We start from the raw sequence: 18,405 nt of genomic DNA, 5'->3' as shown, positions 1-18,405 counted from the left end.
CTGAGCTATAACTGAATTCTTGTCCAGATGATCCTGCAGTGCTTCTTTAACCAGTGCCTCCATTAATTTTCCTGGAACCGAAGTTAAACTAACAGGTCTATAATTACTTGTGTCAGCCTTTGATCCTCCTTTGTGAATTGGGGTTACATTTGCACATCTCCAGTCCATGGGTACCTCCCCTGAGTCCAAAGAAGCTCTCATAATTATGGCTAGGGGTTTGCTTACTTCCTTTGCTGCCTCCTTTAATATAACTGGATAGATCCCATCCACCCCGGGTGCCTTTTTTATGTTTATCCTCAACAATTTCTCCTCCACTTTCCTCTCAGTTATTAGAAAATCATCTAGCTCACTGCCAATGTTTACTTCACCTACGACATTCCCCTTCCTGAATAACTCCTCATGTGTGAATGTAGATGCAAAATACTCGTTTAGATTGTTAGCCACCTGAGCTGGATCCTCAACTGTTGAACCATCAACATCCAGTGGACCAATCTGATTCATCCCTTTCCTTCTTGAGTTTAAATAGGTAAAGAACTCTTTTCTGTTTTTCTTTGCATCCTTTGCCAAGGATTTCTCATAATCTGCCTTTGCCTGCCTAATCTCCTTTGTGACTTGGTTACAGACCAACTTATATCTGTCATAGGCTTCCACGTCACCCATTAATTTGTATGTATCTCATGCATTTTTCTTCTCTGCCATATGTCTCATTAGTTCATCTGACAACCATTTAGGCCTGAACCTTGAACAATATTTCTTGGTTGGTATGTAAAGCCTGGTAGCTTCCAAGATTAGTTCCTTGAATGCTTCCCATTTTGAATTTGCTGTTGGTAACATCATCAGTTGGTCCCACTGTATAGAATTTAAATACTGTCTCAGACCAGCATAGTCTCCTTTACGAAAGCAAAAACCCTTCCCTTTACCTCTGATGGTAGTTACCTCCTTGAGTAAATCCGACTTCAGCACACTGTGATCACTGCCACCCAGTGGTTCATTTATCTGCAGATTCCTAATGCATGAAGAATCACTACTGATAATCAGATCAAGAGTATTACTCCCTCTAGTTGCCTCCCGAACATGCTGGTGTAGAAAACAATCATCCAATAAATCCACAAAAGCCTTGCTAGTGTGTGAGTGACCAACCCACAAATTCCAGTCAATATCTGGGAAATTAAAATCCCCCATTATAAGACTCTCTGATTTACTGGCCCACTCTATTTCCCTGTACAGTATCTTGTTATACTCATCAGAGTCATTAGGCCTATAGCACACTCTTACTCTCAATTTTGATTTACCTATGCTTATGTCACACCAAACTGAATCAACACTGCACTGTCCAGCGATGTCAACTGGCTTCACTTCCTTGGAATTTTATGTGTTTTTTAACTAATAGCATAACCCCTCCTCCCTTCCTATCCTGTCTATCCTTTCTGTAGACGTTGTACTCCCCAAATTCCAGTTCTGCATTCCTTATATCTGTGTGACACCACGTCTCTGATATCCCAACAATATCTGCCTTTGATGTTTTGAGTAATACCTCAAATTCATCAAATTTATTTACTAAACTCCTAGCATTAGTGTACACGCAAGTATACATGCACCTGTTTCTATTCTTAGCTACCCTAACACAACCCATGTGTTTACTTGTACCGCAATGACTTCCAGCAGTCTCTGAAATATCCTGCATCTTGTTTTTCAGGCTTCTGCTCATTCCAATAGAAGCAGTGCAAGAATCTCTTTCACCTCTGCCCGTGGCTTCTGTTAATCCATTAGTCTTTGTCTCCCCCCAAGCTAGCAGTTTTCCGACCCACCTAACACTGCCTCGATAGCATCAGCAAATATTCTTGCACCCTTTCTATTTAAGTGTATCCCATCCCTGTAGAAGCAATCTCTCCTGTTAACAAGTACAGTCCAGGCTGAAAAAAATTCTACCTCTTCAGCCTTGCACAATCTTTCCAGGGCCGAATTGATCGACAAGGCTCTCATCATATACTCCCTCCTATCGTGTCTGGGCAGAATTGCAGACACTTTCAAATTCAACCCTACTTCACGGCTTTTTTTCAACAGTGTCCTGTACTTGTTAAGTAATTCCGCTGGTCTCCTACTTCTTTGAGTAAATCCCACATCAGCACACTGTGATCACTGCCATTTAGTGGTTCCTTTATCTGCAGATTCTTAATGCATGAAGAATCACTATGATAATGAGATCAAGAATATTACTCCTTCTAGTTGCCTCCCAAACATGCTGCTGTAGAAAACAATCATCCAATAAATCCACAAAAGCCTTGCTAATGTGTGAGTGACCAACTACAAGTTTCAATCAATATCTGGGAAATTAAAATTTCCCATTATAAGACATTCTGATTTACTGGCCCACTATTTCTCTGTACAGTTGTTCATTATACTCATCTGAGTCATTAGGCCTATAACACGCTCCTACTCTCAATTCTGCTTTGCCAGTGTTTATGTCACACCAAACTGACTCAACACTGCACTGTCCACCCATATCAGCTGTCTGCATTTCCTTAAATTTTATGTTCCTTAACTAATAGCATAACTCCTCCTTCCTTCCTATCCTGTCTATCCTTTCTGTACACATTATACTCCCCAAATTCCAATTCTACATTCCTTATATCTGTGTGACACCACATCTCTGATATCCCAACAATATCTGGCTTTGATGTTTTGACCAACACCTCAAATTTATTTAATGTATATAATATACACACACAATATGAAATACGGGTAGTTCCCGACTTTACGAGTTAATTCGTTCCTAGTGTGCGCTCGTAAAGCAGGAATTTATTTCCCACAGACACACTGGTAAAAATGGGGGTTACGTTCTCAACAATGAAATTAGTTAGCTAATTAGTTTTTGTTTAAACAATGCTCGATTTATCCAAAGAAAATAAAATGTAGACTGTAAACTGAAGCAAATTATAATAATAAAGAAATTATTTATGACTAACAAATGTTAAAGAATGTTTATTCTTCATCAACATCAACCAAAATGCACACTCGTTGTTCACTCATTATTGGTTCGGCACTTGTTGGTTTGTTGCACAAGGAGTCGTCGTCTTCAGAAATGCTTCAAGAGGTACTTGTTGTCAAGATAATATCCTCTTTCCTTTATAAATTTCAACAGCATGCATAAGCATTTTTAACAGAACGCACAAATTGCAACTAACACAATTTGTGCAGAGTAATAAGTTTAGGAAGCTTAAAAAAAAAATGAATGAAGAGAAGATTCTGAAACTTTATTTATGTTTTTTACACGATTGAAGATTTCAGTAAAGGGGAAACACATTTCACCATAATAACGTAAAAAAACCACACAATTCCAGCTATCGGTATTTCGCAAATGCAATAACATCGAGTTTACTACCCGTTTATAATTGCTTGCAGTAACAGAAAAGTCCAATAAACTGGAAAAGTGCAAATTGTTTTTATTGTTTTATGGTTGTGACCTCCAGAAATGTGCTTTAGAAAAATATCACAAAGCCATTCAAAATTGGTTCTTATAATGGAACATATGTTGTTGTTGTTATTTGGTTTTTAGGAGCATTAGCAACTAAGGCTATATTGCTCTGGGGATGCGGTGGTCATTTGCTGACCTTTCCGCATCCTCCGTATTTGGTGGTGACGGGCTCGAACCCCGGTCTAATTAAGAAGCATGTGCTACGCACTGCTGAGCTCCTCAAAAAAGTCTCTAAATTGTGATATCTAGCTGTAAAAGTGTCCATCGAGTTCCTCGTCTGACGGTGAGTCCATTCATAGTACTTTTGTGTCATCAAATCTTGTAGGGATATCGATGCTAGAAGCGTTTTTAATTAACGTCGCTCTGTTGTTCTTGCTTGCGTTGGAACTGCCGTCAAAATGGCTGCTCCTACATAGGACTGACTATTGTTAATAGTCAGACACATAGCTCAAAGACATGATGACAGATGGACTAAGAAAATAACAGAATGGTACCCAAGAGGAGCTACAAGAAAACCTGGAAGACAAAGGCGGAGCTGGATAGATGAAATTCATGAGTTTTTGAGTAGTAAATGGATGGCCAGTGCTCAAAACAGAAGGAACTGGAAAGTTGCTGGAGAGGCCTTCATCCTGCAGTGGATTGAAAATGGCTGATGATGATTGTTAATATATTCGTGGAATTTTATAATTGATATTGTTGCTGTTTTGTACTGTAGAATAATGATTTTCATTGCATTTTTGTTCAGTATGGCTAATTTTTGTAATTGCGCATTTGATTGAGAAGCCTTTGAGACTATATTTTGGCAACTTAACTATAGTTGTTTTGACCATGAAATTAAGTAAGCTTCAAGTCGTCATTGCTTCTTCCCCGTGAAGAACAAAGGCCTTTGTTCGACGCCATCTTGCCCTGTTGTTGCTGGGTGACCACGTGTCTGAAGCAGTAGGTACTTGATTATTGTTACTTATCATAAAGATATTGAATCGATTTTCATGATTATATACAAGATACATATTTTGGTCTGTAAATTGTTAACTGTTGACTGATTGATTACTGCATTGTAAGCTAGCATAAGGAATACTGTAGCAGTTTCATGGCTGCCTAGTTATAAACTCTAACTGGACATATAAACATTGGAAGATTAATATGATTTTTCGCTGCGCCCCTTGGTGAGCGTAGTGAGAAACGCAAATTATCGACATCCAACACAAACTTATACTGTTGCAATTGGCTTTTCATCCCACACTTTCAACCCGGATTTTTCATCCCAGATTTTGTAACCGCCCTGTCTCAACATGAGCACAGTGCAAAGTTCATCTACCACCACTCTGGATGAATCAGAGGCACATCATAGCCTCATACAACATAACAACCCCTCAAAAGTCTGTCACTCAACCACAAAAAAGGAAAAGAGGAAAAAGCGCACAAATTATCATTCTCAGGAAGAAGTTCAAGAGTGCTCCAGCCCCCCTGACTTTGGTCCTGATGAGACCCAATGTAGTACTGCATGCACGAGAGCTTCCACAGCCGCGGGCCCCAATGTGGACCCCAAACTCTCAACTCCTACGCTTCCTCCTTCAGCCCTTGACCAGACGATTGTAATGGGTCTAAAACCTTCTGAACGATTGGCCATCTCGTCCTCGCTGATGCCCACTGACTGGGAAACCTCTGCTGAATCTACCACGCTTCATCAAACCATCTGCAAGTTCCGCCTCATACTTGTCTCCTATCTGAATAACGACACCAACCGGATTACCAAAACGGCTAGCACTTATGTACAGGAATTGTGGACTAAATTGGAATTGATAGCGACAGAATTAATAATAGATAACGAGAAACTCCGAGCAGTAAATGATGAGTTGAAGACAAGAACAACTATTTTCGAGAAGGTGGTGGATACCCTTTCCAAGCTCTCACCTTCTCCTGACCAGGCTTCCCCTCTTGGAATGAATGACCTGACTATGGCTACACCTGATCCCACTCCATTCTCTTATACGGGAGCAGTGAAAGCTAGGAAAGTTACCCATGCTGTGGCTGCAAAGCAGCAACAACAACCCCCATCAAATTCTGATAGGAAGATGCAGCATGTGCTACTACTCCATGCTAGTGAAGACTCGAACCTCAAGACCAGTACTGAGGTGCAGGAGATGGTTGCTAACATGCTAAAGAGTGATTATCGAAATGTCAAAGTCAAATCGCTTAGACCCATCAGGAACAGGGGAGTCATCCTCAAAACTACCACTGAAGAGGACCTGAAAAGCATCTCCTCCAGCGGTTCCCTCTCATCTGTTGGTGTCCAGGCAGCACCACCAAAGAAAGCTAATCCATCGTTACTCATTTACGATACTCCCAAGGATTGGTCTAATGAAGAAATTTTAGACGACCTCTACTACAAAAATCTGGCCGACTATGGGTACACTAAAGAAGTCAAAAGAGAAATTACATTCAGATTTCAAACAAAAACAAATTCCAATTCAACGGCATACAGGGTCATTAGCCTTTCACCCAAAATCTACAAGAGAGTTCTCTCAGCTGATAGAATTTTCTTGGGTTGCAGTGCATACAGATTTCGACCTTTCACAATCGTCACAAAGTGCTTCTTGTGCCTAGGATATGGCCACACCTCCCAACACTTTACCCATAACTCCCCCACGTGTGGCCACTGTGCATGTAGCGGGCATGTACATGTGGAGTGTCCCCATCAAGATGAGCAGTCTTGCTGTGCCAACTGCAAACGACGGAAGCGAGAGCATTCCCACTCAGTCCGTGATGTTACTTGCCCTGAGTACCAACGTGCACTAGAAATGGTACAACTGAGAACCTCTAATGAATAGTCTAAATACAGTCAAATCAAGCCGAGCCACTGCAAAAAACTTTGATTCTACTCCACAGGCTTCCACCAACTCAGTGTGGTCTAGGGCAAAGCTAAGAATTACGCAAATAAATGGACAGAGATCACGATCCGTCTCTGACGAAATTCGTGTCTCTGCTGAGGACCATGAGATCGATGTTATCGCCATCCAGGAACCCTACACCACTAGAATACAATCTGGACCATCAACGAGGATTATGGGCTTTCCCATCACCACCAGAGTCATTCAGCCTGTCCCAGAGGACCCAAAATCCTGCATTGTCGTCTTCAACCATGAACTGGACATCTTGGTCGTGCATGGGCTCTGTAACAAATTTGCTACCTGTGTTCAAATCACTAGCCCAGTACTGACCTTTTATCTTATTTCACTGTACTGCCCACCATCTGCAGACTTCAATGACTCACTGAATTACCTAGAATTTGCACTCAATTTCCTTGAAAACAAGTCAGTCCTTCTTGTCTCGGATGTCAATGCCAAATCCCATTTCTGGCATAGCAATACCACGGACCTTCGCGGAATAATGCTAGAGGATTTCATTGTCTCCCACAAACTCAGTCCATAATCAGCCAAACCAGCACACCACCTACAGCAGCTCCACAGGCGAATCTAATATTGATGTCACTGTCACCACCAACAATTTAGGCCCGTGTATCCATGACTGGCAGACTATACCAGATTGGACCCTTAGCGATCATAGAGTTATCACATTCGATCTAACCCCAAATGCAACTAACACATCTAGGATGCCCAGACCACCTGCATTAGTGCGGTTCTCCATCAAGAGCATCGACTGGTCTTCGTTTGATGACTCTGTAGTCAAAGACTTTATTTCACATGAACCAAACTACCTGAACTCCTGCACAGCCACTGAAATAGCAGACATGATGCAGCAAGTGTTGTTGAAGGCCTCCTACAGGTCGGCTAGGAAAAAATCTATCCGTCCCACTGCCTGCTCTTGGTGGTGTCAAGAGCTTGCACTCCACAGAGAGGTCCATCGTGCCCGTCGACTTTATCAACGCCATCGCGACTGGCCTCCCTGTGAAGTAGCTAGATTCCACGGCAATTATATCGCTAAAAAGAATGAATATACCAAAGCTATAACTGCCCAGAAGAAAACCACCTGGTCGGAGTTTGTCCGAGACTCAGGGAATTCCAACCCCTGGGGACTTCTATACAAAATAGTGAGGGAAAAGACTTTCAGGCCTGAAATCTTTGGCACTGTAACTACTGGGAACACCGAGACTTCTAACTGGACCGACTCCATCAACTCCACACTTGACGGACTGTTTCCTGAAGATAATCCAGCAGACGATCTACCTGAGCACAGAGCAATACGATTAGCTAATCAAACCTATGCTTCCGAGGAAGAAACAAATCCCTTTACAATGGAAGAGCTCACAGCCGTCCTCAACAGGATCAATCCCCAAAAATGTCCAGGAATGGACCTCATTATGTCTTTGTCCTTCGTTTGTTCAAGCTTAGACCCCTATATCTCCAATTGCTCTACAACAAATGTCTTCAAGAGGGAGTTTTTCCCAAGGCGTGGAAAGTGGCCCTGCTGCGACTCATAAGGAAGCCCGGAAAACCCCCAGGAGATCCGCGCTCCCTTAGACCAATTGCACTCTTGGCAAATCTAGGCAAAGTTCTAGAAAGGCTCATGGCTCTCCGAATCACACAACTGTTCCAGGAAAAGAACCTATTCTCCCCAGCGCAGTATGGCTTCACACCAGGGCGATCTACAGAAGAGGCGCTGTTTGACTTCGTCCTCCATATTGAAAACTCCACATCTAAATATGAACTGGCCATCTTGGTGGATTTTGAAGGTACCTTCGACACTGTCTGGTGGGACAGTGCATTGGCATGCCTCCGCCTAGCTAACTGTACCTCCCATCTCTACAAGCTCTTCCAGAATTATTTCACAGAGCGCACTATCGTGGTTAAATCCAATCTTCTGCAGATAACTAGACCAACCTCTCGGGGGTGCCCACAGGGTTCTGTCTTTGGGCCCTTTGTGTGGAACGTGGTCCTGCACAGCTGGCTTTCTAAAACTTTTGAAGGATGCAAAATTGTGGCGTTTGCAGACGACCTATGGTTGTTTCTGGGAAATCACGCTCCGACCTTGAAAACAAAGCAAATCTTGTCCTAGCAGATCTCTACTCCTGGACAGTTCTCAACAAGCTTCAAATCAGTACCAGCAAAACAAAAATGATGCTTTTTAAATCAAAGCTTGACCTACGTCGCCCACCACAAATCAAGATCTCCGGAAAACAGCTTCCTATTGTGACAGGCTAAAGTCCTAGGGGTTATCATTGACCATAAGCTGAGCTTCCTTCCACATCTACAATACCTAGGGGTCAAAACGAAAAGATTTTCAGCTGCAATCATGAGGATCTCCAAGAGCAACTGGGGACTCTCCAATAAAACACTCTCTCTGTATTATAAAGCTGTTTTCGTCCCCATTGTGACCTACACAGCAGGAGCGTGGTTTCACCGGGTTCAACGAGTACATATGAAAGTCAAGGTCAACTCCATTCAACGTGCTATGCTCTTGGCCACTCACAGATTATGCCGAACAGTGTCTACAGCTGCCATCCAGGTGATAGCTGGAACTCTGCCGCTTGATCTATTTGTTATCTTCAGAGGGCTTAACTTCAGAATTAAAAAGAAAATACCAACAAAGATACAGGGCCTAGAACTAAATCTCAATACTGACCCCAAAGCAGAAAGAGCTCGCTGTTATAAGGAACTCGTCAACATTTGGCAGTCCAGATGGAACACCTCACACACAGGCTCCGTTACCAGAAAATTCCTCCCTGATGTCACTTTCACAACCCTGAAAACGGTAAAGACCTGGCTTTCTCTCACCTTGGAATCCTCCTACTTGGTTACCGGACACGGGTCCCTCAACGAAAAGTTACATCTACTGGGTTTGCTGCCAACAGATCGCTGTTTCTGCGGCAGTTCAGAGAATTGGAAACATCTTCTTTTCGAATGCAGGTTGTACGATGACTTAAGAACGACCATGCTGCAGGCTGTGCCAGGTATCTCAGAACAGCAACCAGAGCCTCTACTCCAAACACCTGACAATCTAAAGGCATTCCAATCCTATGCATCCGAAGTCTGAGCGCAGGAATCAGAGCTACATAGTTGTTACTGCACCTAACAATACCTCTTCGGTGACTTAAAGAGTTCTATATTTGCATGCCACCATCTTCTTCATTTTTTTTTTTTTTTCTTCTCCACGTGCTGTCTGGAGTCCCCACTCTAGTGCAGCCAGTTTATTATTCATTCATTTTCATTTCATTTCATTTATTTATTTATTTTATTTATCTTTCTCTTCTTTATTTTCTAAATCAAATTATTCTTTTCTTTATTTTTATTAAATTATTATTGTTCTTATTTATTTAATTTGTTCTTCACGTGCTCTGCCTTGAGATCCCACTCTAGCGCAGCCGATTTATTTACTTATTTTATATCTATTTTTTTTTTTCACGCGCTCTGCTTCGAGTTCCCACTCTAGTGCAGCCAATTTATTTATTTATTTTATTTTATTATTTTTATTTCTATTTTTATTTTTTATTTTATTATTTTTATTCCTTTTTTTTATTATATATATATATATATATATTTTTTTTTTTTTTTTTAAATTAATTTTTTTTTTTTTCACGCGCTCTGCCTTGAGTTCCCACTCTAGCACAGCCAATTTATTTAAATTGTTTTTTCTTCTTCTTCTTCTTCTTATTTCTTTATTTTTTATTATTATTTTTTTATCATTATTATTTAATATATATATTTTTTTTTTATTAATTAATTTATTATTATTATTTTACTTTTTTTTTTTTTTTTTTCCTAACTGCACCATGGGTGGTTTTCTTTTTTTTTTTTTTTTTGGGCTCTTCTGCCTTTATCTCCTCCCTCTGGAATGGGCCCCCAGAGGAATCTGTTCCACCTTCTGGCAACACTAGGTGGGTCAGAGTCTTTCTTGAGACAGTACGTGTTTTTCTGGGACTGGCCCACCTTCCCGTGGTGTGGACGAGTACCCAGAATCATCTGTCCAGGCGACTGATGCTTCTGGGTAGCCAAGTGGCCAGAACATAACAACAGAACACACACATAATACACACAAACGTACGTCACACACATATCTGGCCCATTTGTAGTGATACTGTTCTTCACAGAGACACAAGGGGAATTGAACAAACGTTCTAGGTGCCGCCCTTACATATACACATGTCCACATGTCCACTGCTGCTCCTTCCCACCTGGCTACCAAGGTGCCAATGGAACATATGATAACAATGAAAGTGTAATGCATTTTAATGATTTGAATTGATAACTAATACAATTTACACTATAAAAACAACCTTTTAGGGAGTTATATAGCGAAAATTTCAACTTCTGAGGTCATGGGACGAATTACCAAAAAACAATGTGTTATTGGATTCACAATACGACAGTGTCTCTGGAATGGATTAATATCGTAAAGCTGGGTACACTGTATTAGCATTAGTAGAGGCATTTGATGCAAGAAAGCAAGCTTATGCAGCATCAGCCAAAAAAAAAAAAAAAAACCCACTTCCACTTCACCCCTCTGTTCGTTCAAAATACCTGTCCAGCTGAGCCTTAAACTTATTTAGGCTATCAACCTCCACGACAAGGGATGGAAGTCTGTTCCACCAACCAACCACCCGCTGGCTAAAGGCAAATTTCCGCACGTCTATCCTACATCTGTCTTTCCTCAATTTGAATTTATGCCCTCTCAGGTGATTATTCTGAGCTAGAGGAAGAATCCCATCAGCATTGAGCATGCTCAAACCATTCAAGGCTTTATACACCTCTATCAGATCACCTCGCTGGTGCCTAGTCTCCAGACACTGTAATTTGCAAAACTTAAGCCTTTCTTCGTAAGAGCACCCCTTTGTTCCATTCACTAATCTTGTTGCCCTTCTCTGTACTCGTTCCAGCAGCTCTACATCCTTCTTGAAATGAGGGCTCCAGACCTGTATACAGTACTCTAGGTGTGGCCTGACCATTGCCTTATACAAGGGAATAATCACCTCCTTATCCCTGCTAGAAAAATTCCTATATATCATTGACAATACACCATGCGCTACTCTTGCAGCCCGTCTGCACTGCTCAGAGAACTTCATATCTGCCTGCACAACCACCCCCAGGTCCCTTTCATTCTCTACCACTGTCAGTGTAGTACCACAGAGTTGATACGTTGCTCTGGGGTTGCTGTTTCCCATGTGTAGTACTTTACATTTGTCAATGTTAAACTTCATTTGCCACCTCTCAGCCCATCTGCTCAACCTTTCCAGATCCTGTTGCAGCAGCATAGTGTCAGTAGTGTCCTTGACAACCCTGCCTACCTTTGTATCGTCTGCAAACTTCGACATTAAGCTTGATATACCATCATCAATATCATTTATAAATACAGAAAACAATAATGGACCCAACACTGAGCCCTGAGGGACTCCGCTAATAACACTAGTCCACGACGAGCAGTGTCATTTGATTACCACTCTCTGCCTGCTCTCACTCAACCATCCCTTTATCCACAGCAGCAATTTGCCTCCAATGCCACACTGCTCCAATTTGTGCAGCAGTCTTCCATGTGCAACAGTATCAAAAGCCTTTCTAAGATCCAAATATATGATATCAAAGTTATTCCCTGCATCCAGTTCCTTTGTGACCACATCATAGTATCCAATCAAATTGGTCAGGCAAGACTTTCCCTTAACAAAACCATGCTGTGTCCGAGCTATAACTGAAGTCTTGTCTAGATGATCCTGCAGTGCTTCTTTAACCAGTGCCTCCATTAATTTTCCTGGAACAGAAGTTAAACTAACAGGTCTATAATTACTTGTGTTGCCCTTTGATCCTCCTTTGTGAATTGGGATCACATTTGCCCATCTCCAGTCCATGGGTACCTCCTGTAAGTCCAAAGAAGATCTCATAATTATGGCTAAGAGTTTGCTTACCTCCTTTAATATAACTGGATAGATACCGTCCACCTCGGGTGCCTTTTTTATGTTTATCTTCAACAATTTCTCCTCCACTTTCCTCTCAGTTATTACAAAATCACCAGCTCACTGCCAGAGTTTAACTCACCTCTGGCATTCCCCTCCCTGAATAACTCCTCATGGGTGAATGTAGATGTAAAATATTCATTTAGTTTGTTAGCCACCTGAGCAGGATAATCAACAGTTGAACTATCAATATCCAGTGGACCAATCTGATTCATCCCTTTCCTTCTAGAGTTTACATAGGTAAAGAACTCTTTGTTGTTTTTCTTTGCATCCTTTGCCAAGGTTTTCTCATAATCGGCCTTTGCCTGCCTAATGTCCTGTGTGACTTGGTTACAGACCAGCTTATATCTGTCATAGGCTTCCATTTCACCCATTAATTTATATGTATCCCATGCATTTTTCTTCTCTGCCACATGTCTCATTAGTTCATCTGACATCCATTTAGGCCTAAACCTTGAACAATATTTCTTAGTTGATATGTAAAGCCTAGTAGCTTCCAAGATAAATTCTTTGAATGCTTCCCATTTTGAATTTTCTATTGGTAATATCATCAGTTGGTTCCACAGTATAGAATTTAAATACTGTCTCAGACCACCGTAGTCACCTTTACGAAAGCAAAAACCCTTCCCTTTACCCCTGATGGTAGTTATCTCTTTGAGTAAATCCCACTTCAGCACACTGTGATCACTGCCACCTAGTGGTTCCTTTATCTGCAGATTCTTAATGCATGAAGAATCACTACTGATAATCAGATCAACAGTATTACTCCCTCTGGTTGCCTCCCAAACATGCTGATGTAGAAAAAATTATCCAATAAATACACAAAAGCCTTGCTAGTGTGTGTGACCAACCTACAAATTATAGTCAATATCTGGGAAATTAAAATCCCCCATTTTAAGACTCTCTAATTTACTGGCCCACTCTATTTCCCTGTACAGCTCCTTATTATACTCTTCAGAGTCGTTAGGCCTATAACACACCTATACTCTCAATTTTCATCTCTCAATGCTTATGTCACACCAAACTGACTCGACACTGCACCGTCCAGCGATGTCAACTGGCTTCACTTTCTTTGATTTTATGTGTTTCTTAACTAATAGTAGAACCCCTCCTCCCTTCCTATCTTGTCTATCCTTCCTGTACACATTGTACTCCCCAAATTCCAGTTCTGCATTCCTTATATCTGTGTGACACCACGTCTCTGATATCCCAACAATATCTGCCTTTAATATTCTGAGCAATACCTCAAATTCATCAAATTTATTTACCAAACTCCTAGCATTGGTGTACATGCAAGTACACATGCACCTGTTCCTATTCTTAGCTACCCTAACACAACCCATGTGTTTACTTGTACCACAATGACTTTCAGCAGTCTCTGAAATACCCTACATCTTGTTTTCCAAGCTGCTGCTCATTCCAATAGAAGCAGTGCAAGAATCACTTTCACCTCTGCCAGTGGCTACAGTTAATCTATTAGTCCTTGTATCCCCCCCCCAAGCTAGCAGTTTTCCGACCCACCTAACACTGCCTCGATAGCATCAGCAAATATTCTTGCACCCTTTCTATTTAAGTGTATCCCATCCCCGTAACAGTCTCTCCTGTTAACAAGTACAGACCAGGCTGAAAAAAATTCTACCACTTGAGCCTTGCACAATCTTTCCAGGGCCAAATTGGTCGACAAGGCTCTTAATCATATACTCCCTCCTACTGTGTCAGGGCAGAATGGCAGACACTTTCAAATTCAACCGTAATTCATGGCTTTTTTTCAACAGTGACCTGTACTTGTTAAGTAATTCTTCCGGTCTCTTACTCTTAATATCATTAGTGCCAGCGTGTACAACAATATCACCCTTTGTGTCCTTAAAAGATGATATCTGTTCTACAACGTCATCAACCTTTGTCCCTGGCAGACATACCCTGGTCCTGTTCCACCTATCCTTTTTACATAGCATGTTCCCCGATTCCCTGACAATAGAGTCACCAACAACTACTAGTTACTGTGGGACCAGCGCATTCTGCCTTTGGGGGTTGCCGCTCTGTTGCGTGATGATCAAGTGCAAGCTCTTGTGTTGATGTGGGCAGCTGAGAGCTTGATGGGCTCGTCAATGGCATCCACCCTGTCCTTCAAGCTCTCATATAGACCCATAACAACGCTGAGTTGTCGCCTCATTTCCTCACACTCCTTACGTCGCACGCACACAAAGACATCCCCTAGGAAATATCATGTCCCATACCTGATTGCTCCACAAACATCAAGCAAGCAGTCCATTTTAAAAGGCTGTGATTCAGAGAGCAACTCCCCCCCCCCCCCCGAGCTACAGCACTCCATTTAGCTTGAGCCTTTTGCTTTGGTCTGAGTCATGATTTTGATTTAATTTCAATTAAATTTCAATTTTAGTACAAAATTATAACCCTAAACTTGTATCCCAATGCAGTTGTAACACTATATATCTATATATATCTTTTTTAAGTGTCAAGTATTATCTTCGAGTTTGTTTATATAAGTTCTATATCAAGTTATGTATTTATTTAAAACTACAATTTAATTGACAATGAAGTTCAACAAGATTAATAAATTTACTGATTATTTGATAATATTATATACTTTACTAAGCTAACGCTATCTAGTTCGGGATATAACATTGTCATATAACAATGGTGGCAAGTTACAAACGATAAATCTACGGACACTTACATATTAATTAACTTCCAAAATCTCACTGTCTCAATTCAGAATAAATCAAGGATCTTGCCTAGGTCTATAAGCTACTTACAGAAAATAATTTAATATAACAATTGGTCAATAAAGTGGCTAACTATAGCTAAAAACTTCTGGTTCGCCGGCTGTGCAAAATTTGTAAAACACGTGGGTTGGATACTCTTACTGATACTAGGTAATAACCTACAAAATCTTTATCTACGTTAAAATTTATACTAAGTATCGTAACTAGGAATATATAGAGCTACGCCAGAAAATAAGTTAATATGCCAATTCAAGCCAATTTAAGTTAATAAAACAGAAAAAACTTCTCTATGTTCCTCAGCCATAAAAACTTTGCCTGCACAAGGCTACTCTTGTTCCCAACTTCCCAGCATTACTGCTAGCTTGGGGGGGGGGGGGATACACAGAATAAAAGATTAACAGTGGCTGCAGGCAGAGGCGAAAGTGATTCTTGCACTGCTTCTATTAAAATGAGCAGCAGCAGTCTGAAAAGCAAGGTGCTGGGGATTTCCAGGACCGATGGGAGTCATAGTGGAACAAGTAAATACATGGGCTGTGTTAGGGTAACTAAGAGTAGAAACAGGTGCATGTATACTTGCATGTACACCAATGCTAGGAGTATAGTTAATACATTTGATGAGCTGGAAGTGCTAGTCAAGACATCAAAGGGAGATACTGTTGGGATATCAGAGATGTGGTGTCACACAGACATGAGCTGTGCAGAATTGGAATTTGGGGAGTACAATGCGCACAGAAAGGATAGACAGGACAGGAAGGGAGGAGAGGTTATGCTGTTAGTTAAAAAACACATAAAATCTAAGGAAGTACCTCCAATTGACACTGGTGGACAATACAATGTTGACATAAAGTGGTATGACATAAACACTGGGAAAGTGAAAATGAGAGTACATATGTGTTATAGGCCGAATGAATCTGATGAGTATAATGAGCAGTTGTGCAGAGAAACAGAGTGGACCAGTAAATCAGAATGCCTTATAATTGGGGATTTCAACTTTCCAGATACTGACGCAGAACTTGTGGTCTGGTCACTTGCACGCTAGACTTTTGTGGATTATTGGATGACTGTGTTCTACAGCAACATGTTCAAGAGGCAACCAGAGGGAGTAATATTCTTGATCTGATTATCAGCAATGATTATTCATGCATTAAGAATTTGCAGATCCCACATCAGTATATTTATGTGGGATTTACTTAAAGATGTAACTACCATCAAAGGTAAAGGGAAGGGCTTTTGCTTTTGCAAAGGTGACTACAGTGGTCTCAGACAGTTTTTAAATTATATACATTGGGATCATCATAATTGGAAGTCTTCAAGGAATTAATCTTGGAAGCTACTAGGCTTTTCATACCAACTATTTTTTTTGTTAGTTTTTGGTGCATCGGCTTCTGTGGTCATAATGCATCTCCCAAAGTTTTTGCATTTTACTCTGATCCAAGCCCGAGGCGGGATTCGAACTAACGACCTTTGGGTTGCCAGGCAGGCACTTGACCCACCTGGTTAGCACGGTCGGCTCATACCAACTAAGAAATATTGTTCAAGGTTTAGGCCTAAATGGCTGCCAAATGAATTATTGAGGCTCATGGCAGAGAAGAAAAATGCTTGGGATGCATATAAATTATAAGGAGACAGAAGCATATGGAAGATAAAATCTAGTCTGTAATCAAGTCACAAAGGAGGTTAGGCAGAAAAAGGCAGATTACGAGAAATCTTTGGCAAAGGATGCAAAGAGTTCTTTACTTATGTAAATCCTAAAAGGAAAGGGATGAATCAGATTGGTCCACTTAACATAGATGGTTTGACTATTGATAATCTTGCTCAAGTAGCTGATAAACTGAATGAGTATTTTGTGGGTACATTCACATGAGGAGTTATTCAAGGAGGAGAATGCCAGAAGATACAAAACTCTAACAGGGAGCTAAGTGATTTTTTAATAACTGAGAGCAAAGTGGAGGAAAAATTGTTTAAGTTAAACATAAGGAAGGCACCTGGGGTGGATGGGATCTATACAGTTATAGTAAGGAGGCAGCAAAGGAATTAAGCAAACCCTTAGCCATAATTATGAGAGCTACCTTGGAATTAGATGAAGTCCCCATGGACTGGAGGTGTGCAAATGTATCCCCAAATCTCAAAGGGGGTTCAAAAGGTGATGGAAGTAACTATAGACCTGTTAATTTAACTTGTGTTCCAGGGAAAATAATGGAATCACTGGTTAAAGAAGCATTTCAGGATCATCTGGACAAGACTGCAGTAATAGTTAAGACACAGCATGAATTTGTTAAAGATGAAGTCTTGTCTGACCAATTAGACTGGTTAAAATGATGTGGTCTCAAAAGAACTGGATGCAAAGAATAATTTTGATATCATATACAAATTAATTTAGACACAGCATGGGTTTGTTAAGGGGAAGTCTTGTCTGACAAGTTAGATTGGTGATGTGGTCACAAAGGAACTGGATGCAAAGAATAATTTTGATATCATATACTTGGATTTCAGGAAAGCTTTTGACACTGTTGTGCATGGAAGACTACTGTACAAATTGAAGCAGAATGGTATTAAGGGTACGTTGCTACAATGGATAAAAGGATGGTTGAGTGGGAAAAGACAGGGGGTGGTAATCAATGGGCGCTGCTCTTCGTATATTAATGTTATTAGTGGAGTCCCACGTGGTTCGGTTTGATTCCACTGTTGTTTTGTGTATTCATCAATGATACTGATGAAGTTATATCAGGCTTAATGTCCAAGTTTGCAGATTATACAAAGGTTGGCAGGTTGTTAATGACAGTAAAGACAGTATGCTACTGCAAGTGGATCTAGATGAGTTGGGCAAATGGGATGAAAAGTGGAAGCTGAAGTTTAACATTGACAAATGCAAAGTACTGCATATGGGTAGCAGTAACCCAAGAGAAACGTACCAACTGTGTGGTATTACACTCAGGGAAGTGAAGAGTGAAAAAGGCCTGAGGGTAATTGTGCAGTCAGACATGAAGTCCACTGAGCAGTACAGACGGGCCACCAGAGCATGTCATGGAGTCTTATCAATGATATATAGGAATTTTACTAGCAGGGACAAAGAAGTGATTATCCTGTTGTATAAGGCACACACCTTGAGTACTGTGTACAGGTGTGGAGGCCTCATTTTAGGAAGGATGTAGAGTTGCTAGAACAAGTACAAAGAGCAACAAGAAAAATTGGTGAGGGGAACAAAGGGTGCTCTTACCAAGAAAGGCTTAAGTTCTAAAAATTGTAGTGCCTGGAGACTAGGACATGCGAACTGATCTAAT

General features: G+C 40.9%; 1 protein-coding gene across 4 annotated transcripts in view; it reads right to left on the bottom strand.

Moving 5' to 3' along the window:
* The window catches only part of Scgbeta (sarcoglycan beta), a 131,517-nt gene that overhangs the window by 53,830 nt on the left and 59,282 nt on the right, over nucleotides 1–18,405 (bottom strand). The gene's annotated exons all lie outside the window — the stretch shown is intronic.

Source organism: Mastigoproctus giganteus, chromosome 5 (assembly GCF_048544385.1).
Source record: "Mastigoproctus giganteus isolate SK-2022 chromosome 5, ASM4854438v1, whole genome shotgun sequence".
Lineage (NCBI taxonomy): Eukaryota > Metazoa > Arthropoda > Arachnida > Uropygi > Thelyphonidae > Mastigoproctus > Mastigoproctus giganteus.
The sequence above is the reverse complement of the archived record's forward strand: the minus strand, read 5'-3'. Positions and strand labels throughout refer to the sequence as shown.